The 20,612-nt window shown below is 44.7% G+C and overlaps 1 protein-coding gene and 1 long non-coding RNA gene across 26 annotated transcripts in view; one reads left to right on the top strand and one right to left on the bottom strand.

Annotated features, from left to right (window-relative positions):
- The window catches only part of FBRSL1 (fibrosin like 1), a 518,655-nt gene that overhangs the window by 150,414 nt on the left and 347,629 nt on the right, over positions 1-20,612 (bottom strand). The window lies entirely within an intron of this gene.
- Positions 1-20,612, top strand: part of LOC308179180 — a 63,562-nt gene extending 42,950 nt beyond the window's left edge. Inside the window, exon 2 of the long non-coding RNA XR_013940205.1 lies at positions 1-20,612. This exon is cut by the window's left edge and continues 41,637 nt beyond it. This is a non-coding gene — a long non-coding RNA (uncharacterized lncRNA).

Raw genomic sequence — 20,612 nt, 5'->3', positions numbered from 1 at the left:
AGCTAGAAAGAGTGCCACCACGACATTAAGAGAACCAGCTAGTGATCTCAGTTATTTCAAGTGAATATCTAGTTGCACTGGAGTCTATAAGAATTTTGCTGTCAATTTTAGTGCACTAGGATATCACCTTTGGTATCATTTTCCTGTAATACAGCAGGGATGATCGCACTTGCAGATCTGTTAGAGCGGGACAAGGACAAGTTAATGTGCATTCTGCATTCTGAATGTGTAGCATAATAAGTGCATGAATTATTTATGTGTATAAATTTAAACTCTTTGATTGAAATGTAAGACTGGCTGATTAGAAAAAAAACTTGCTCCATCTCTGATACCTAGACGCTCTGCCACAGGAGCTTAAAGCAGTGCGGGCTCCCTGGCTGCACACTCCCATCTCCTCCTCAGTGCCAGCACCAGTCCTCATTAAACGACACGGGATTTCAGAGCTGACCCAGCCATACAAACAAACCAGCAAAACTGGACCAGCTCATGGCACAAACACAGAACTGGAGGTGCCAAGGGAAATGCATGGCTGGGACTGAGGGGGGCCCCTGCAGCACTGGCTTACATCCGCCTCGATTGCCATCAAACCTCACACCAGATTCAACAGCAGTTACTGGTAGATCTACATCCTCCTAGAAATGTTTTTTTCTTGAAAACAGACACACCTGTATCTATCTACCCATAGCTATAGGTATCTCTCCCAGCAGTGCAATAGCTTAGCAGAGGCCCATCAGTGGCATCCTGTACTTAATGTTTTAACCACCTCATTTAATAATCTGCAAAAAGAAAAAAAGCCAAGACAATTAACTGACACAGTGATTTGTTATCAGGGAGTCCAAAAAGTAGAGCTGCAGGAACAAGAAACGTGTAGTGAGAAAGCAAAGTCATATGACCAACAATGCTCTGGGGAAATGAGGCCATTCAGCCAAATGTCCTCTCCTCTTGCTGATGTAGATTCAAGTAAGGGCTTTTAATGCCTTGTATCAACTAAAGCATAGGTTTGTGTACAAAAAGCATCATCCCTAATCTGAAAAAGTGACCTCTCATTTAAAGAAAAAAAAAAGAAAGACAAAGAAAACAAAAAACACATTAGATTTGGCTTCATTATTATCACTTCGTGTTCTCAGTCACAGGGCAAAAAGTTTCCAGCAACTTCAGTTGACGTTGATACAATTTATGTCCTCGCTGAAGCCCTAAAAATAATAACTGAGTGGTTGTCCAAAATGTCAGAGCAGTGTGCTCAGCGAGGGGAGGCATGCAATTGTGTGTTCGTAATTTCGCCTGTTTTAGTTTCAGATGCTGAGCGGGGAGTTTGTATATAATATGAAATGGGGTAAGACAACATCTATTATTAATGCTGCCTCGTGAAGCAATTAATTTGCTGGGTCATTAACTCACCGTCTACACAGAAAGTCTGAAATCCCACAGTGGAAAAACCCTGGTCCGCAGTGGCTGAAGGCACGGACGTGTGGGGCACCACGGCCAGAGCCCGGGGCCCAGGGCCAAGCCCTGCAGCAGGTCGCAGCGAAGCCCGTGCCTGGCTGAAGATGCTGTCCGTGAAGTTCAGACTATGACACATCTCTGGATAGAGGAGGGAATAGGGTTGTGCCAGAAACTTCCGAGCCTTCGTCAACTTTTAGCTGTTGCAAACATGACCCAGAGTGAATGGCACCATGCCTACTCCCAGGGATCTGCAGGATCACCTCATGGAGATCACTATGTCCTATCCTCCTTACAATGTTCCTCACTAAGTTCAAGGCACGTTCAACTCCAGTTCACCCAGTCCATGTTTCACACTGGCCAGAAACACCCTCCTCAGTTCATCGTTCATTTCCAAAACCGTTTGCTCACTGTTTTTTCAGCAACACAGGTGGCCTCTGTCCACAAGCGCACAATCCCGCTCAGCCCCACGTCCTTCAGAGCAGCCCTGCTGCGCAGCCAACACCACCCGGAGCTGCTGGTGTGGACGTGGCGAGGGCAGGTGAAGCAGAAATACTCATTTTCAGAAATATTAAAAAAGAAAAATAGGCTTTCATGCCTTCCTTGGTACAAGGTAAGCCATGCTGGCTTCTGTCCAGCCAGGGCAGCCTTCCCTCGCAGCCACTATCAATACTCCCAGCTCCAGCAGGCTGATGCATATGCTGGCTGCTTCTGCTGCATCAAGTCTCTCTCTGCTGGAAGAGGCATTAATTATAAGCAGGCAAGAAGAAACTTCTGCAGCATTGATGGCTGCTCTGCTGGGTGCTTTTCCTTGTACTAAGCTTGTTTTCATTAACTTTCCAAATAAATGATAAAAGGCACAGGCATGGGCAACAGAAAGACAAAACTGTAATCACTGGAGGAGCTGGCTGGCTTCCTGTATGTATGTGAGGAAGCATTGTTTAGATCTGTGCAAGTGCATACGTACACGGGCTTTCCTGCCGAGCAGTTTAACTAATCCAACCACCACTGTAAAATATAAGCTCACTGGGAGCTCGAACACTTGGCCACCTTCTTGGTATCACGGTTTCAAGCTAAAACCAAACGCTCTTGAGGTGGGAAGTTTTGTGTTCTGCCTACAGAGCTGGTATAAAGAAGTCACCAAGGAGGTAAATCAATAGTGCTCTGTTCTTACCGAGAAGCAACGCGGACAACGCTCAGGATTTTAATAAGAAGTATCGATGACTAGTATATATCGATGACTATGTTGATTATAGTTGTATTTATTGATTGTACCACTATGGTATTTTATATACATGGAGGCCCTCAGAGCCTGGGCCACAGCAGAGACCTCCCTCTAACTCAGAGGGACAGCAAGAAGAATCCCTGATAGAGCTTCCACTCTAAAATTTCCACTTCTCAGAGCCCTGTGCTTTCCAGTGGCCCCAGTTTTCACCGACAAACCCAAACTAATCTTCCAGGCCTCACAGATACAATTGAAAAAGCTTGAAAAGCACCCGTCAGCAGAAACGTTAAAAGGCAGATTAAAAAACATATTCCTAATTCAGTGCTTTATTCCAAATAACGATTTTTAAGAAAAATCACATTATTTTCTGGAGCCTGACTAATGATTTTTTAAACATCAGGAGTTTGCCAAACTGCTGGTATAAATCTGGAACTGCTCCACTGACGTCACTGAAACTGCACCGATGTAAAAATGGCATCGGGGAGAACAGAAACAGGCTGAGAGAATTGGACAGCTGTGACCACTAACACAGGCTGCGCATTAGGGAAGATCAAAGACTAATTTTTACAAAACATTTTGGCTTGGTCTTTATTTCACTGAATTAGGGTAAAACACGGCCCGCATTCGCTCTCAGTAGCTTGACGGGCTAAAAATTCTTCACTGCCCTTTTGAACAGTGTAATACCAATGGGTATTTAGCGGTTCTTCTGAGAGGTGCTGCTGCTGCGGGAGGCTTCGCTCCCTCCACGTACGGGACGAGCTCTCCTCCTCGCTGCGTGGCTGCGGCAGATACACACCACCTCTGCTCCCGGGCCACATTACTCAGGAACAGCCCCGTCCCCTCGTCAAGGGGAGCAGAAACCAGCAGGAATGCCCCCAAAGGCTAAGCACGCGAACCCTCTGTTGTGTTAAAAAACAAGGAAAAGGAGAGGAAGAAAAGCACACGGGCAGACAAGAGCACTGCAGATCGGGCCAATGGACCGCTCAGCAGAAAGAGGGGCAAAGGGTGTGCACACCATTACTCTGGTGGGGACCACACCACCCCGAACGGCCGTTCATGCCTGGTGTCTGCAGAGAGAGCCGTCGTCGTTCACTGAAACCCCCCCGAGCTAGCAATTTTTAGGCATGGGTTTTCTATCAGAAAATGCTGGATCTTGGCAGCAAGCGCGTTACTGATATGAATGATAAAACAGCAGGGTTATATGAGCATGTCTATCTCCAAGGCCAGAAGAAAAGAAAAGCTAAAATCTCCAAGGCCCTTTTCGAAGAAGAATCATAAAAGCTACAGACTGCATTTCCCAGGTATTTTGTATTGTGATTAAATCTGTTTCTAGCCTTACACCTTTAAGAAAGATCAAAGGTAGCCAGCGAGGAAGGAGGTACACGCCGACTGCCACTAATTGAAGCAAGCTGAAGCCTCCAGCACCTTCTGGGCTCTCCAAAGTTTCTATCTCAGCATTTCCTCTGCCCTCCCCTGCGGCCTCCCTGCCCCGGCCCTTGCAAAGCGAATGCCTCCAGATGACTGCCACAACAGAGCTGCCTTTTGTAGCTGCCCGGGCGCAGGAGCCCGAAGAACAACATCCCAAATCTCAGTACCATCACTGACGGAACTCACCGCAGCTGTGTCACCGTGTAATTTCTGTGCCTCATTTTTTCCGTCCTTAAGAAAGGACATCAAAGGAGGTCGGGGTTTAGGAGCCGTTAGCAACATGTGTATATCAATACCCGCATCAGCAAAACACCGCATGCAACTCATCCCGGTAACAAAACTTATCAAAGCAACGCTGTACTGGGAAAAACGAGTTTCTCAGCATAACTGTGTGTGCAGCAGGGGGTTTTGCCAATCTCCTCCTACCCTAGACCAACCTAATTAAGCTGCTCGAACCTGTAGCGTACAGATAACCACGGCATCCCACATGAGGCTTTGTAATAACCCGACTCTGACTCAAAGGCAGCAACACGGAGAGCAGCGCGGATTCTGTGCTCAGCTAAATGAGCGTACTCGGGTACGTCTTTTCTTGCCATTGACCTCCTCCAGCATCTCTGCTTCCTTCTCTCACACATCCCTGCTCTGACTGTGAGCTCCGAGAAGCTCCTGGGAAGTGCTGGCTTCCCTGGAGGTGCCGCCAGTCTGGGTCCAGCCAGCCCCTCTGTGGAGGCTGCGATTTCCATCCTCTCATCCCACTGCGCTCGAGTATCAGCGAGGAGGGGACCCTTGTAAATGCCTCCAAGGGTCAAGCACAACTCTGCCTTTGATGCTTAATAAAGTTTTGAAATCAAAAGCACTATGTAAATGTTGTTCTCATTATCAGGTAGGTGTGCTCTGGTTTGCTTCCAGGAGAGCTCAGCTGCTGCAAGCGGCTGGTATTAGAAGCAGGTCCTGGATGTTCGACATTCAGCTTTGCAGGGAGAAGACTGACATCCGAGCTTGGCACGCAGCAATGAAAGAGGATGCAATCTGATTTGGCAAATTAGCCCCTGGGATGATGCAGTTGCCATATGTACCTAGGTGCCAAATTTCAAATGGAGCAGAGTGACCTGACCCTGACCTTTGGCTCAGAGCGCTAAATTCCCTCTCCAGGGAGCCTCTCTAGCCTGAAGCGTGTTTCAAAGCTGTGAAGAGAATAAACGTATTCACCTGGGGGATATTTACAGCAGAACATTTGTTTTCACTTACACTGAAATCTAAGGAGAGTTTTGGTAGAGTCCCTGCATGTCATTCATTCCAACAACAGGTTTTGCAACTCGTCTTCTGCAGGTGTCTGAGGCCTGTGCAAATCTCCCCGGCTGACCACAAACATCTGATGAACTCTCTGTTCTAGCCAATAATCTGCCCAACCTGGGCTTTTTCAAACAAAAGCAAACATCGCCTTCTTTCTCACTGCTTACCAAAGACATTGCAGCACTTGACGCAGAGGCTTCCAGTTACAAAAGTGCTCTGCTTTTAATAAATAGACTCAAGAAGTTTATGAGCAGCACTGTAAATAATTTAACCTACACTTACCAGAAGCTGAGGTGTTGGTTGTTTTTTATTTTTTTTTAATCCTTGCATTGCAAACTAGTAGTTTGCTAATTAAAAACAATTGCTTAATGGGTCATCAGCCAGACGTTAGACAGGTTAGACTGAAGAATTAATGTTAACTGCAGGCAGCAGCCAGAGCTTTAGAGTAGGACTATGGTTCCCGAAACCTCTCTCAAAATACTGTTCCCTGCACAGGAACAGTAAATAATTTTAAGAGAAGGAAGTAAAGGTTCAAAGACGAGGCAGATTTGTTAAAATAGCTCTGTAACATAAACCAATGTTAGATCTTTACAGTTCAGCTCAGCAGTGTAATGCCACTTATGCTCAAAAGACAACCTGCATGTGGATATGCTTTCACTTGACTTTCACCTTTATCACTTCAGTTGATTCCTCTTAATTTTTTCCAAGCACCCTGATACAGAGACAAACCTAGAGCCCCCATCAAACACATGCCTGCTTGTCTGCAAAGCACCATCAGTCCTCAACAAACCGCTTTCCTTTTTCTTAACCCCCTCAAATATCAGTGGTTTGAAAATTTCCCTATGTCCTTTCTCAGATTCAAGTTTTTCTTAGAAAAGATTGTAGAAGTAGTCAGTGAAATGTTGCGAGAAGAGCAGCTTTGCAGACCATGCAGGAGGCTTTGGGAAAGGCAGCAGGATAGATAAACCAGGCTTCCATGTAGTCAGCTAGCTGAAATACATCTTTATTTTAAGGAACTGAGTCACTTCTGAAATGCATCATTTGTTTAAATTACAGGAAATAAAAGGTTTACAACCAGGGATGAGCTTGGCAAACCTTGTTAACAAAAAACAATGGTTTGTAAGATCTGCAGGACCTGATCTCTGAAAGCCTAATACATCTCTGAAAGCAGCAGCAAAAGGGGAGGGAAAGCTTTGCTGAGCTGCATTTCCATCCAAGTTTCACAAAGAGAACATCTGTTTGCACCCTAAAATACACACAGGCGTTTGATAAACACTTTCTTTCTTCTCAGTTCAGGATGGCTCTTTGGCTCGCTCAAAATGTAACGCTACATTTTATACGGTCTCACCCATTTCAAGTGCCATACAACCAGGCACGGAAAAACAAATGCTTGAAGATGTCCGGTAAGGCATTAAAAAAAAAAAAGGAGGGGTGGGGGGAATATTTAGTGTTGTCGAGACAACCTTAATTTAAATGTCCTTGCTGCTACATCTGCCACCTCCCTCCACACCGCTGGGTGCTACCAGGAGAAGCTGTAAATGCAACCAGGATGGGCTTTTGCCACCGACCGCTCTCTGCTCCAGGACTTCGCTGGCAGCAAGGAGGGGAACTAAGTGAAAGCGCACCTTGTTCGGTCCCACGCCTCGTGTGCTGTGTGCTCCAGCTGGAACTCACCCAAGTACCTCTGCCTGAAGAAGATGCTCAACAAAGAAATCCACGACAACAAAGTTTGGCCAGACCGTAAGCACATGAAAGCGAAGCTCTGTGGTATAAATTGTAGGACAACCTTAACAGCTGGCTTTCCTTCCTGCGCTGTTTACAGGAGGGTGGGAAAGTCCTCTGCGTCCTGTGACTTTGGGAAGAGCGGAGAGAACTCGCCTCTCAAACTCCCCCCAAATAAGCAAGGATAATTTGTGCATCTAGGGTGACAGTAAAGCTTGTCACGGAGAAGCTTCTAGCAGAGAATGAAGTCAGCTGCACATGACAGAGACAAATGCCATTTCAAGGAAAAAAAATGTGCTGAGATTGGACAAGATTTTCCATACTCATCTTGCCTTTAGAAAATAACCCTGAACTTTACACTTGCAAAAACACACAGAGACAAGCATCTTTTACCTTGTCTTGGCAACCTCAGAACGCCAGGCATAAATCATAGGAACAAACAAAATACTCATAAAAAACCTTCACTACCTGACACAGACCAGCGCAGAAGATGCGCTGAAACGCTGATTCACGAGCAATACCTCTGAACCTGCTATTGTAAGTGTCATTTCCCAACACCTCCCCGTTCCTACCAGGAGGCTAAAGCAGCAATTAAGAAAGTGGGAGTGCTCTGCAAGCCTTCCCTGTCTGTAACAGACCCACATCCAGCTATTTATTAGATAATCCAATTACACTGATGTGACCTTATTCCGTGCATTTATGTCTCCTCAGACTGCAGGGATAGCCTATCAACCGGGGGGGTTTCTTACAGCAATTTGCTGATGCAAACCCCTGCTCCTCTAATAACAGAGGTTATTACGAAACAGCTCCTGCTCCAAACGGCGCTCCTTTGCATCTCCCCTCCTCTCGTCGCTCCCCAGCTGTCTGGAGAACAATTACGTGCCCAGCTGCACAGGAGAGCAGGCTGAGCCCAGCCTCCACACCCGCTTCTTGCACCGTGCTTCCTTCCAGGCCTCCCCTCGCTCCCCGAGGAGCTCCCCATGAACATCTACAGAGCTACCTCACTATTCTTTGGCACACGTGCATCCTCTCTCGCTTCGTCCCTGTAGCAGGGACAGTGCTTTCATGAAGTATGTAGCCTCATGTGGCTACAGGCCTTTGCTGGAGCTCTTGGGAGCTTGAATACAGCAATTAATACACGGGGGATTTCCAGTATCGCCCAGCAGAGCTTTCTTTGGAACCCAGTGACAACGCTGCGACGCTGACTATCACAGCATCTAAACCACAGCCTCTTCTGCAACAAGGGTTCAGAAATCTCTTCTGCAAATACACCCACAAAAGAAACTTTTAAGAACTTGGATTCCTAGGCAACGTGTGAGGCAAATCCCAGCTTATGCTTCATTTGAAACAGGCTCTTTCAAGGGGTGCAGGGCTTTTGCTTGGAAATATGCTGAGGCAGGACCTTGGCCTGTATCCATTGACCTCTGATGACAGAGATTAGATAACAAGCAAATGGAAGTGCTTTCAGCAGTGTTGTTGTGTGCTGAGAGACATAATAAAGAGCATGTATCATGGCAATACTCAGCATATAAAATGCCCTGGAGAGATTACCCAGTGAGAAAAAAGTCTTTGGTATGCCCCTGCTTGTTGCACTGATTTTCCTGACTTACCTGAAGCAAAGAACGCTTCCCAGTTCTCTCCTGCTCGGAGAAAAGCTACGGCCTCTGCAGTCTCTTAAAGAAAGTTGCAGTTCCTGATAATCAAGGGTCACTTCTAAACACCCCTTGCTTTCTTCTCTTCAAGGCTTTTCGCCCTATGCTTTGACATTAAATGCCTGATAAAGTAAGAGCCAAAAGCTAGAGCACAGAAGAGGAATGCCTGCAGGTGTAGGAGCAGGCACATCTACAGCCATGTGAGAGCTATAAACCAAACCAAAATCAGTGAGGGAGTTTCCAAATGCAAAGGGCCACTGCTGTCTAGAGTTTCATCAGGCAAGAGTTCACAGGCAAGATCTGTCATTAAAACAATCGGCTTTTCTCGTGTCTTTGGCACTGTTGTGTGACACAGCCTGTAACATTTGGGTTGGATTCAGAATTTTGAGGGACACGTACTTTGTCAGTCTGGGCTTCCCAAAACACCGTGGGCCTTTCTGCTGCAATAGAAGTAACTCAGTAATCACCGCTCCTTATTGCCCCAATGCAGCTTGTAAGGCAGGAAACTGTGCCAGGTTAGTAAGAAATATGTATCCAAGGCAGGGTTCGCTTCAGATAGACGCAACTCCCTGTCTAAAATACAAAGCTGAGCAAAAAGTTAAGAGGCTTGCTTCATCAAATAATGCTTTGATCAGCCACAGGTAAAGAAAATGCCATAGTGCTTGTAATACATGTTTTTTATTAAGCTTCTGACCAAGTCAGTCTGGTTTCACACTCCTTCCTTCTCACTGAACACAAATAAGATTACGCAGTTAGGCTTGGGATTATTTCTAGTTGCATAACTTTACACCTTTCACCTTGCTGTATCTTAATGCCTCCCTTCCAACCTTTGCCCAGGTCAAAGACGCATGTGAAACTGTGCCCAAGAGAAAGCCCATCCCGGGCAGCTTCTGCAGGAGCAGACACTACTGCCTACCACCTCCGCGCCTGGTGGTGCTACTGCATTTAGAGGCTGCCACGAGGCAGATATCAGCCAAGTTGCAGGCAGCAGCCGGAGTCCGAAGCTCTTTTCCCCCTGCACATCTCCTTCACCAGGGACAGCCGCGACGAGGAATGGCTCTTTCCTGCGTGAAGCTTTGCTGAGCCCTGGAAACATCACAGCTGCCTTGGTGGAGCAGCTGAGCTGCACAGGAATCCCAGTAATCAAATCACGTCGGTGGCTTCAATGCTATTCCCCCACCAGCGTATGAAAGGCCACCGGGCAAGGATTACCTAGGACGATTTAATTATGTGAGAAAACAGCTGCGAAGCTTTATGGGGTTTTAGGGTTGTTGTTCTTTGGATAGGAGGGGGAAAATGAGATAGAATTGGGCATGGAGCGAGCTGGTTGGGGATGACCTGTGATGGCAGAGCAGCACACCGTCAAACACACAAGGCAAAGATTAGGGGCTGATGTACACAAAGCCTTTTTTTCCTCAAAGGGTTTGCTTTTCATGACTTGTCACCTGGAACCGGGTCAGTGTGACCCGTTGGGTCTCTCACACTGCCAGCTCACGCTAGGAGGGACCCGCATTCATGTCCACACCCTCCCTGTTTGTCAAGTGAAAAGGCTATTTTGTCACTATTTACCTATACTTACACGTTAAGAAACCACGGTGGCCTAAGGGGAAACAGGCCGTATTCTTGCTGATATGAGCTGAAACCCTGGTCATATTTAAATTAAGGAGAGTTTTATTACTGCCTTCAAACAGGTCAGAATTTCACCCCTGAGAATACAGTGTCTGGAGAACAGCAGGTAGCAAAGTCCAAGGAAAAACTCCCCATTACCATTTAAATCACCTTGTCTGAGATATTTTGCCCTCCTCGATTCCAGTAAAAGGTCTCCATGACTTTCAAAATGTCTTCAGAGGAAAACAAACCCCCACAGAGAATACTTCTCTTGGTGTTAACTTTCATAAGGCACGATGAGAGCTCATGAATGCAGCCTGTAAGCTGGTTGATTTAAGGACTCCACCAAACATGTCTCACATAGGAATTACAATGCATGTGGTATTTGCTTGTTTTTGTTTTTATTTCAATTTTATTTCTGGATTCTACTTTGCTTTGTAAGTTATTTTTCTTGCACGACAAGCAACATCCAATTATTCATGCACTGCCTTTTTTGTTTTGTTTTAAGTTGACATTTTGCCCAAGCTTGAGACCACAAGATGCTTACTAGAGCCGTCCTTCTAGCTTCAACAAAGTCTTCTGTGCTGCTGGCTCTTAAAAACTAGCACATACAAAACCAAGACACACAGTTAGTGACATCAGCAACCATTTCCCCTCCACATGTGTGCCTACATTTTCTCTATCTGTGCACAGTGGTGTTTTTGACCTGAAAACAATGCATTCAAGGAAAAAATATGGTTTTGTGTGATGGGATTTCCAAGGGAGCCTGAAGGACTTTGGTATCCCAAGACTATAAAGTCCAAAGAACACAATGCTTAACATCTTCAGCCTCCTTTGAATTCTCAGCCTTACTGAACGAAGAATAAAGAAAGCCTGGCCCATAAGCAGGAATCCACTAATTAAAGAGAAATGGAGCTTATTTGTCTTGGTTTCTGAAGTCACAGTTCTCCACTTCTGAAAACACAAGTTTCTCACCAGTTCTTTTCCGCCCTAGGGCTGTGACCTAAGCAGCTTAAATGATACACAGATTTTGGTTGAAATCTGCTCCTTATTTACTGGACTTCAAATGTGCAAGCAATTACTGAATGGGTCTCGTTTATTGAATAAAAGTATTTAGGCATTATGTTTACAAAGGCCTAGAAACATTAAAATCTAGTGAAAAACAATTATTTTTACAGAATACATCTGCAAGCAATATGAAGTCATTTTGTTTTTGTAAATTTCTCCGTAATAGACTTATTGTTGATGTGGAAAATGTTCACGTTGCAGCAGTGAATTATTTTGAAATGCCAAACTTAATAAAGGAGAAATTATTGCAAATAATATCACAACCCTTAAGGAAAAAAAAAAAAAAGCCAAAATACCAGTGGTTTCCTGACTAGTCAATCCTCTTCAGATTGGCAGACCTCTTCAGACTAATCAGGAAGAGTTAGACAAATAGTTACTTTATTACGGAGGCTGTCAAATAAATCAGAATCTGGCGAGCAACTGTTTCTGAGCCCTGCAGCCCGGCTGGCTCTTTTTTTCCTGTAAAACCAAGGCAGTTACAGCAGCCCCACGTATGTGTGGATTTGTCTGCAGAGCAATGCGTAGGCTTGGGGCCTCCAAACAAAACTTGTTCCAAATTTGGGCCAGCATTTTTCTTGGCTTCCCCACGTTTTGTTGTGGAACATGGCTCGCAGAAGAAATGTTTCCTAACCAATTAATTCAGGTCGCTGCTGTTATTTTTAAAGGAGAGCTCTGAAGTTCAGCACACAAAGGGTAATGAGAAAATAAGGCTTTAAACAACATCAGAGGAATCAGGCCACAAACTCGAGCTACATTATCCAATTCATGCTGCAGAGTTATTTTACCCCCAAATGCTTGCTCTTGCTGGAGGCAGGATAAATGGGGATTTTGCCCAGGGTACAAGCCTGAAACATGGCCACAATGCAGGTCACGGACAGTGATGTTCAGAGACCAGCCCCAAGAGGAGCTTGGCTGTGCCGCTGTCCCCTGGGCTCCAAATACATACCTAGTGCCAGCAGGTTGTGCCTGTCTGGGGACGGCTGAAAGCTGAGGTCTCATTGCAGCAGAGCACTGGGCACGTTCCTTCATCTCCTGTCCCAGAGCATGGCAGGGTGGGTTTCAAGTGATGCAGAGGAGACCTAGGTACGTAACTGGACTCTAGCATTACTCAGGCATTCTGCTGACTAGAGAGGAGTGCTGTGTCAAGAAGTAAGCGATAACCTCACCTTTTGGACCTCCATTCAATCCATTTTGTGCTGTTTATCTGCATCGAACTCTATTGATTTAAAAGGCAACCACAGGGCAGAGGGAAGGGAAAAGGAGATAGGGCAGGAAGGGAGGAGGGAAGTTTGAAACTAACATCCATAAAGGGTCTAATGAACACTGGGGCTTGCAGTCGTGTTTGAAAATGTTTTCAGATATGGTTGTTATAGAAAATAAATTCACCAACTGAGCAGCCAAGAATTCTAGTTAGAAACCGCAAGGCTGTCCAGGCAAGAACTTCATTTACATGCATGACAATGCAAACTGGCAGCACTGACAAATCAGGTAAAACACTGGCGATGTTCCAGACTTGCCAAGAAGATGGGATATAATAACTTCTGAGGCTATTAAGAGGACTTAAAAACATACTTTTATTTTTTTTTTTGCACTGGACCACACTGAAAGCAACAGTGCAGATGGACTTGCACCTGTTTCCAAATGAAACCAGTACCTAGTGCAGTGCTATTCTTAATATGAATTAACTTTTAATACAGATCTGCTTTAGTTCTAATTGACTTTATAGAGCTACTAAAAATAACCGTTCATCTAGCCAGCAGGCATGCTTTTCCCCTTCCCCCTGTCTCAGTACGGACAGGAACACTACAAGCATCTCCATGCACAGGGCATCAGCCTTTTTCTCACCCAGAACAGTTTTCTGCTCCCCTTGCCACTTTTCCTCCCTGGGGCCAACAGGGAACAGCTCTGCACTGCCAGCAGTGAGCTCTGCCATCCTTGGGCAAAGGATGCTCAAAGCGCTCTGTTTACCAGCCCAGTGCACAACCCAGCCTTGCTGTCCGAGGTGCAGGGCTGCGGTGAGAGCAGGGCATCCCACGCAGCCACCAGCAGCACCCCACCACTGCACAGCACGGCACGGCACACCATGCGACATGGGCCGACATGCAGGAAGACTTTTCCTTCCACTTCTGCTGCTGCAGGTCCCCGCGGGAAGGGTAAGTGCTATATTTCTCCCGTATGCAGCCTATTTCCCATTTCCTTCCCAATTTTTCTATCTGTTGTATTTATTTTGATTTTTAAGTGAAAACAAGTTTTTACTCAGCTGTTCAAGGCAACTCGCCCCTCCATCTGGTTTGTACTGTACATCATCACCTATTGTCCTGCCATGAGCCAATTTCTAAATGTTTCAGCTGTTGATGGCTGTTGGCGATGATGTATGAAGCAGAAACAAAGTCAGAGTCGCAAAGACTTCAAAAGGCCGAAGATAACTAGGAACATTGTTTTGACTAAACACAGACATATGCACTGAGAAGCTGCGACTTCTTCCAACCTTGCTCTCCCTCTCTGGAGCCACCTTTTAATTTGTTGCAGTTGCACAAATGATCTCTGTGTGTTAGGAGTTCAAAGGAAGGAGCCAACCCCAAAACATCTTGATGCGCCACCACCTTAAAAGACATTTCTCTGATGAAGTTACGAAAACAGGCTCTAATGCCTCAGAAAGACGATGACTTTCAAAGTAATATGTAAAAGCCTTACGACTTGTTCACAAAGCAAACCCAAAACATATTCCAGTTCAGCTAAAGTTAATTATTTTTTCAGGAACCATCTATCACCAGCAGAGAAAGCTAGGGTGTAGAAGGCAAACATCCAAGGGCTAGCTTTGGCTGAGACAGCACAGTCTGCCATCCAGACTCGCACAGAGAGGGGTTAGAGCACAGAACTGAATGAGAAGACTGTGAATTTGTGTCCCACAGCATTTCCGACCAACCCACTGCAGAACCACAGGTAAGTCACGTTTTCTGTGAGCTCCAGTTTCTTTGATGGAAAATGCTGATAATGATGTTTATTCTATTTCCTAACAGATTTTGGATAAAACTTGCTCACAAGTAGCTCCTCTGGGTTATTTGTACTCCAGGAGAGACCACAAAATGTTAGGTTGACTCCTCCACGGGAGGACACAATCCCTGTCCTTTGGAGCCTGAAGTGTAACATCTGCAATAAATACAAATTACCACTAAATGCACCCGATCCTACGTATGACATTTGGCAGGCTTTGTGGTGAACGCTGTTGAAAAACCACGGGTTAGTCCCTGCAGGCAACCAATCTGATAGGGAAAACTAAAAATGAGGGATTGGTGGCTTACAGTCCAGGGGCCAGCAGCTTGGGCAAAGAGCGGAGGCGCAAGTGGTGCTGTCAGACAAAAACAGAGGTGGCAAAAGGCAGAGTGCTTCAGGGTCTGGAAAAGCAGGACACGAAACTCACATTTGACAAAATTAAAGAGGATTAAAACTAAAAGGATGGAAGGTAGGCCTTTTGGGTGGGATACACAATGTCTTTTCAAGGGGACAAGTTCAATAACCACAATACAAGAAATCCTTCTTTCTTCACTTTCCTTCACCTCCACCTTCTCTGGGTAGGGTGGAAAATTATCAAAATATTTAAAGAGGGGAAAAAAGTGCCTACAGTCACTCAGTAACCAGCATCTGAGTGTCCACAATGCCCATAATACAGTGACAAATATAACACACACTGGTCACTTCAGCCATCTTTGTAGAAATTAATAAAAAGAAGAGACACCTTAAAACCTTTGTCAGGTACCAAAGGTTACTCTGCACTTTATCCTCTCATGATACCTTTAACTCTCTTTATACATGAATGGGATCCCTTTCAAATTTAGACTAATGTTCTTTTATATTTATAATATTCAGGATAGCTACACATGCTTGATTACCTTTAAAACACTTATCATGATTCCATTTAAAAATAAATGAATCCCATTTAAAAGTGACTTGTCCCCATCCTCTAGTATTTATGGACAAGGACATATGGGGCTGATTTCTCTCATTATTAACCAGCATGTCTGAGGCTTAAATCATTTAAATTATTCATTGACAGCAATTGGGCTACTCATGCAAGCTCCCACTTGCACAAGGAGGCCCAGGGATAGGACCAGTCAAGTGGATGAAGACTGCTGAATGGATTTGGGGATGCACTGAGCATCCACAGATAAAGGTAACTTTGATTAGATTAGGGTGAGGAGTACTTTTGAAAATTGGTCACTTAACAGGGATTTTCAGAATAGTTATTTTGAATGATGTTTTCTTCCAAGGTTACCAGGACTGAAGATCGGAGTGGTGATCTCTAATAGCTGAACGAAATACGAGTGATTGTGCGGTGATTGCCCCAACAAAACCCAAGCCAGCTGCAAGACATTTCTAGAGCACTGGGTTGTGTGGGACTTTCAATCCTGGTATGGGTTCTGCGTGTTTCTGAAGCGGCCAGGCACAAGGTGGGCATCTCTGCAGAACCTGTGCTACGAAAGCTTTTGTGAAGAACAAAGCTGAGCAAGTGAAGAAAAGCATCTCCAAGTAGCAGAAACTGCCCACCTCTAGCATGAACACCGTTCCAGCAACACTGAAATCTGAGACAGGAGATGGATAAATCAACTGCGCTGTTGAGCTTGGACTTTAATAGTCCAAATGACAAAGGCAGTAAACATTTAACTCTCCACTATAGAGACTTTCCAGCCTATTGCAGACTACTCTGCTCTCTGACCAGCTCACCAGTGGAAGACCTTGAGCTAACCGCCGGTGCATTTTCAATCAGTGGAGTCAGAGTGAGAGAATAGGAATCATCCTTCACGGGAAGAAAAGCTCACGGTTATTCTTTACATTTTATTTTTAATTAAAAAGATATGTTTCTCACTGTCTTCAGAATGAGCCCAAGGAACCATTTGTAATCATTTTCAGGTCACATTATATTGTACATACTGCAGCTGGTTTCACAGCTATGTGGGCAAATTACTATTTTTCTGCACACCTAAATCACTATCAAGGTAACGGCAGACAGGAAGCATCCCCAACATCCAGAGGTTTCAACACATCTCAGAAAAACACAGCCTAGCTCCTGGAAGAGGAAACTTTCTGATTTCAGCCGGGTCTCTCTGCCTGCCCAGCCCAACCTCTACTGGACTTGGTTGCTGTATGTGATCTTGATAGTAAAGGTTGTGTTTTGTTTTGTTCCTTTTCCCCCTAAGAAAGGCAAAAGGGTTAGCAAGTCTTTAAACTCGCAGTTCTTAAAGCTGTTAATATTTCACATTGCCAGCAGGGAAAGGAATTAAAACTGCCAGTAGCTATCCAGATAGATTTTAAAATCCCCTTCCCTCCCCCTTCTCTCTGCCTCCCTCAGCTTCAGAGGATATTTTCCCCGCAAATTGGTTTTAAATTAAGGAAGGTGATGAAGGCAATGTGCCGTCTCAGCATTTTCCCAGGTGCACTTAATCTAATTTCATTAAGGAGATCAGGACAGATGATCGCTACAGTCGAAACATTAAGTCTGTCCATTTTTGTATAAAAAACCATTAAGTCTGTCAAAGTGTCGGCGGGTGGGCTGTTTATTATTGGAGATGAAGGCGCGCTTTGCTTCCCCAATAAACTGTCAGGAGTAGTAAACCACAAATTAAGTCAGCTGCTGCCAAAGATTTAGGCAAAGATCTCCAACTAATTTTGACACAGGTGTGGGAAAGGCCAAGGAAATAGAAGCAGTAAGTCAGGCCGTGCGCTTTGGAAACCAAGCCTTTTGTGCATGTTTGACGTATTTCAATCCAACCCACTGAAGAGTGGAGAACCGGATCGGTGCGTACGACCAAGCAGAACTGCTGGTGCTTTTGACACTCCAGACACAGCGCTGATGGGAGGTGCACAACGGCCTCCACTGCTTTAACCCGCACTCATCCTGCTGGGACTCATCATTTTGTCTTTGGCAGACACGAACTCATAAAAGCTTCATTTAGCCGCTGCTCTGCTCTGAATGTACGCACAGCTTTAAAACATAAAACCACTTTCTTCAAATAATCATACAGATATCATACAAAATTAGAGGAAAACCATCAAAATGCAGAAACTATGGAAGACTGTTTAAAAGCCAAGAAAGAAATCAAGTGAAGCTTTCAGATTGAATTTTCAGGCATTACAAAATTGAATGTGAACCATTTGCCAAGGAGAACACCTTCATTCTCATGAAAAATGCAGCTAGGTAGAACTTGGTATTAAAGACTGTCAAGAAACGTTAAAAAGTATAAATCCCTAACAGGAATTACACAGCCTTTACAGGACTAACAGAGAAATTAACAGTCCCTAAGATGGCATCAGGAGTGATATTCTAGCTGGAGCTTTGTGATGAAGGAAAATTACCATGTTTGCAGGTAATGTGTGCTATGTACTGCTCTGAGACTTATTTACAAACACTTATTTTAATCTCTCTGGCTCCGAGTTTTCTCTGTTTAAAGAGTACCTCACTCTGGTTGGTGCTTGTGGAAAACCAGGGCTCTAATTCTTAGGGACTCCTGCCCGTGAGGGTGTTCAGCAAAGGCACGGCGGCGCCAGCTCCAACATCTCCCCTGAGGCAGGGTGCCATGGCAAGCTCCTTACAGATCTTGCAGACACAAGCAGCAGCTGATAAGCAGCTGGTAAGTTAAAACAGCATCTGATAAGCACTGGGAGACTCACCTGGGTGAACAAATACCCATTTCAATCACCATGCTTTAAGTAAGGGTGAATTCCCAAGCAAGGTTAGGCAAATGTTACTTCTAGTCTTTACAACTTACTGATCCAAACGCTGTTTCCTCTTACACACTTGGAGATCTCCTGTAGTGAAAACTAGTTTGGATTTTATTGCAAATTGGACCCAGAAGCAGGAACTGTTGGAAAGCTACAAAACCCAAAGCTAACTCTCAGGCCATCCTTGAGTTTCACCCTTTATGTTTGCATAGGGTACCCAGTGCTGCCTGCTAAGCTCTTCTGTTCTATTTAATCTGGTAAAACGATTTTGGAAACAGTTACAAGAACCTGCATGCCAAATGAGGGATTGCAATTGCAGCTACTGGAGTATGCATCCTCCAAAACCTTCTCGTCTTCTTGGCATCTTTACGGTTAATTAAATCATTCAATTATAATGCCAATTCCTATCTGCTGCCTACTATGTTATGCTAATCACCAGAATACCTGATCATCTTCCAAGGAGTTACTTCCATTGCACAGTTAGCCCTTTGAATTCGTGGCTTTGCTATAATGGGGTTTCTTGATGTGGGCAGACAGCTGTTCAAGATTGCTCTCTTCCCTGTTGCCTCAGATCTTAGAAATGTCTTCACAAGGTCCCCAGTAAGATAAGAAAATGCTCACGGATGGGGAACTGGAAATGGGAGACGTTAAACAATAGAAAACCCAGAGAGCTAGGGAAACGTCGACTGCCAGCAACAGAAATGGCATTATCCTGTCTTGCCCAAGAGCTCAGTAAGACCTCTTAAGTACTTTTATGTGAGTTGACGATGGACTTCTGTCAGCAAACTACAAGGCCCTTCTCATTGTTTTCTCTGAAAAAGAAAATTCTACATTTTCAAGCATGAATATGGACACCACAGACCCTGATGACTCAGCTTGTTACACACAGACCAATGTACTTGAAATTTGAGTTTTTGTCCGGATAAAGGAAAAATATAAAATCTCAGTAGGAGGGGAGAACATTGGTGCTAAAGCTTTGAGTCTGGTTACTTTTTCAGTTACGTTCTCGCTTTACTTAAAATTCTAGGAATAACAAGGTCGATAAGGGCCGTTGTTACTACAACTTCTTACTAGAGTTCCAGACTCTCTTGTTGGCAAGGACAATTTGAAGGCCTTAACCTGGCCTACCTCAATTGCCCTGCATTTAGGTGGAAACCCTTCCGTTCACTCTGTGCACAGGGTGGGTGGAACGACAGAAGCCCATGGAAGCCAAGTCTCTTCTCCAGATGGAAGATCCCAAGCAGTGACTGAGTGAGCTAGCTATGCAGTGGGCCTGCAAGATGCTATTTCGCTGGTAAATCTGTTCATGGAGAACTATAAAGCAAATTCACGGAGCTGTGAACTTCTGTCTTCCTGCAATGACAGCGACATTACATTTCTGGTTTATAGCACCCAAATCTTTCAAGGGCTACAAGGTTATTTTAGATGCATTATTTTGATATTCTATAAAAAGCAGATCTGTTTTTAATAAAGACATGAGGCTCGTCTCTCAGAGACTCTTCAATTAAGAGAACTGACAGCCTTTACCCAGCTATTATTTTATAAGAGTCAGGTTTCTAACTGGTTTTCACGCCGTATCACTGGGTTTTCAGTCTGTAAGAATTAAGTTTTAGAAGAAACACAGATTCTGTGAATCAACGTGCATGCACACATGTATATATTACATTGCTGCATGCTGGTAAGCCAGCGACATAGCCAAAGTACATGCTTCCGCAACAGCAATGCTCTGTGTAAGCAAGAGCATACTACAGGAAAAGAACCACTTAAATACTGTGTGAAAACCCAGCTGGGAAGTAACTGGCAAATGAAGATTTCTAGTTATTAGTCACAGCTGAAAACTGTCATAGCTTGAAGTGTAGTGCTAACAGAAGAACAAATGCTGCCATGCGTCAGCCCTCAATTCCGTTCCACGTTTCATCTCTCCTTTCTGCTGCAAGCAGTAAGAATTGGGATTGCTGGAGAAGTACCAGGCTTCATTTCTCGGAGAAAGGGACAATCTAATGATGGACCAAAAAAAAGTGGGGGAAAGGGAAGGACAACCCTGGCCTGAGTAAGCTTCAAAAATAGCAAATAACTGATTACTTGAAGTGGGAACTAAACTTCCAGCTAAATTTCCAGTCTCAAGGAAACAAGACATTTATGAGATTTATCAGGTGGAACCTACCTCTTCCATTGCTAGATAAACTGTAAGGAGTGAGGGGAAAGCAGCCTTCAGCAGCAGTGCTATTCATAATAGTCCCTGCAGACTTCAAATGAATGGCACTGGGGCGTCCAGGGACTTATTCCAGCCCCACAGGACAACGCACTGATCTTGCACTGATGCATTGACAGAGGAGGCCATGACAGCAGGAGAGGTCAAAGATGCAACAAAACACAGAAATTTGGGCTGATGTTGGCTCTTTGGGAACACTGTGCTGCTTGGCTTCTCCTCCCACACTGGACTTCCAGAGTCGCTCACA

The sequence above is a fragment of the Anser brachyrhynchus genome, assembly GCF_964034855.1.
Source record: "Anser brachyrhynchus genome assembly, chromosome: 17".
NCBI classification, from domain to species: Eukaryota; Metazoa; Chordata; class Aves; order Anseriformes; family Anatidae; genus Anser; species Anser brachyrhynchus.
The sequence above is the reverse complement of the archived record's forward strand: the minus strand, read 5'-3'. Positions and strand labels throughout refer to the sequence as shown.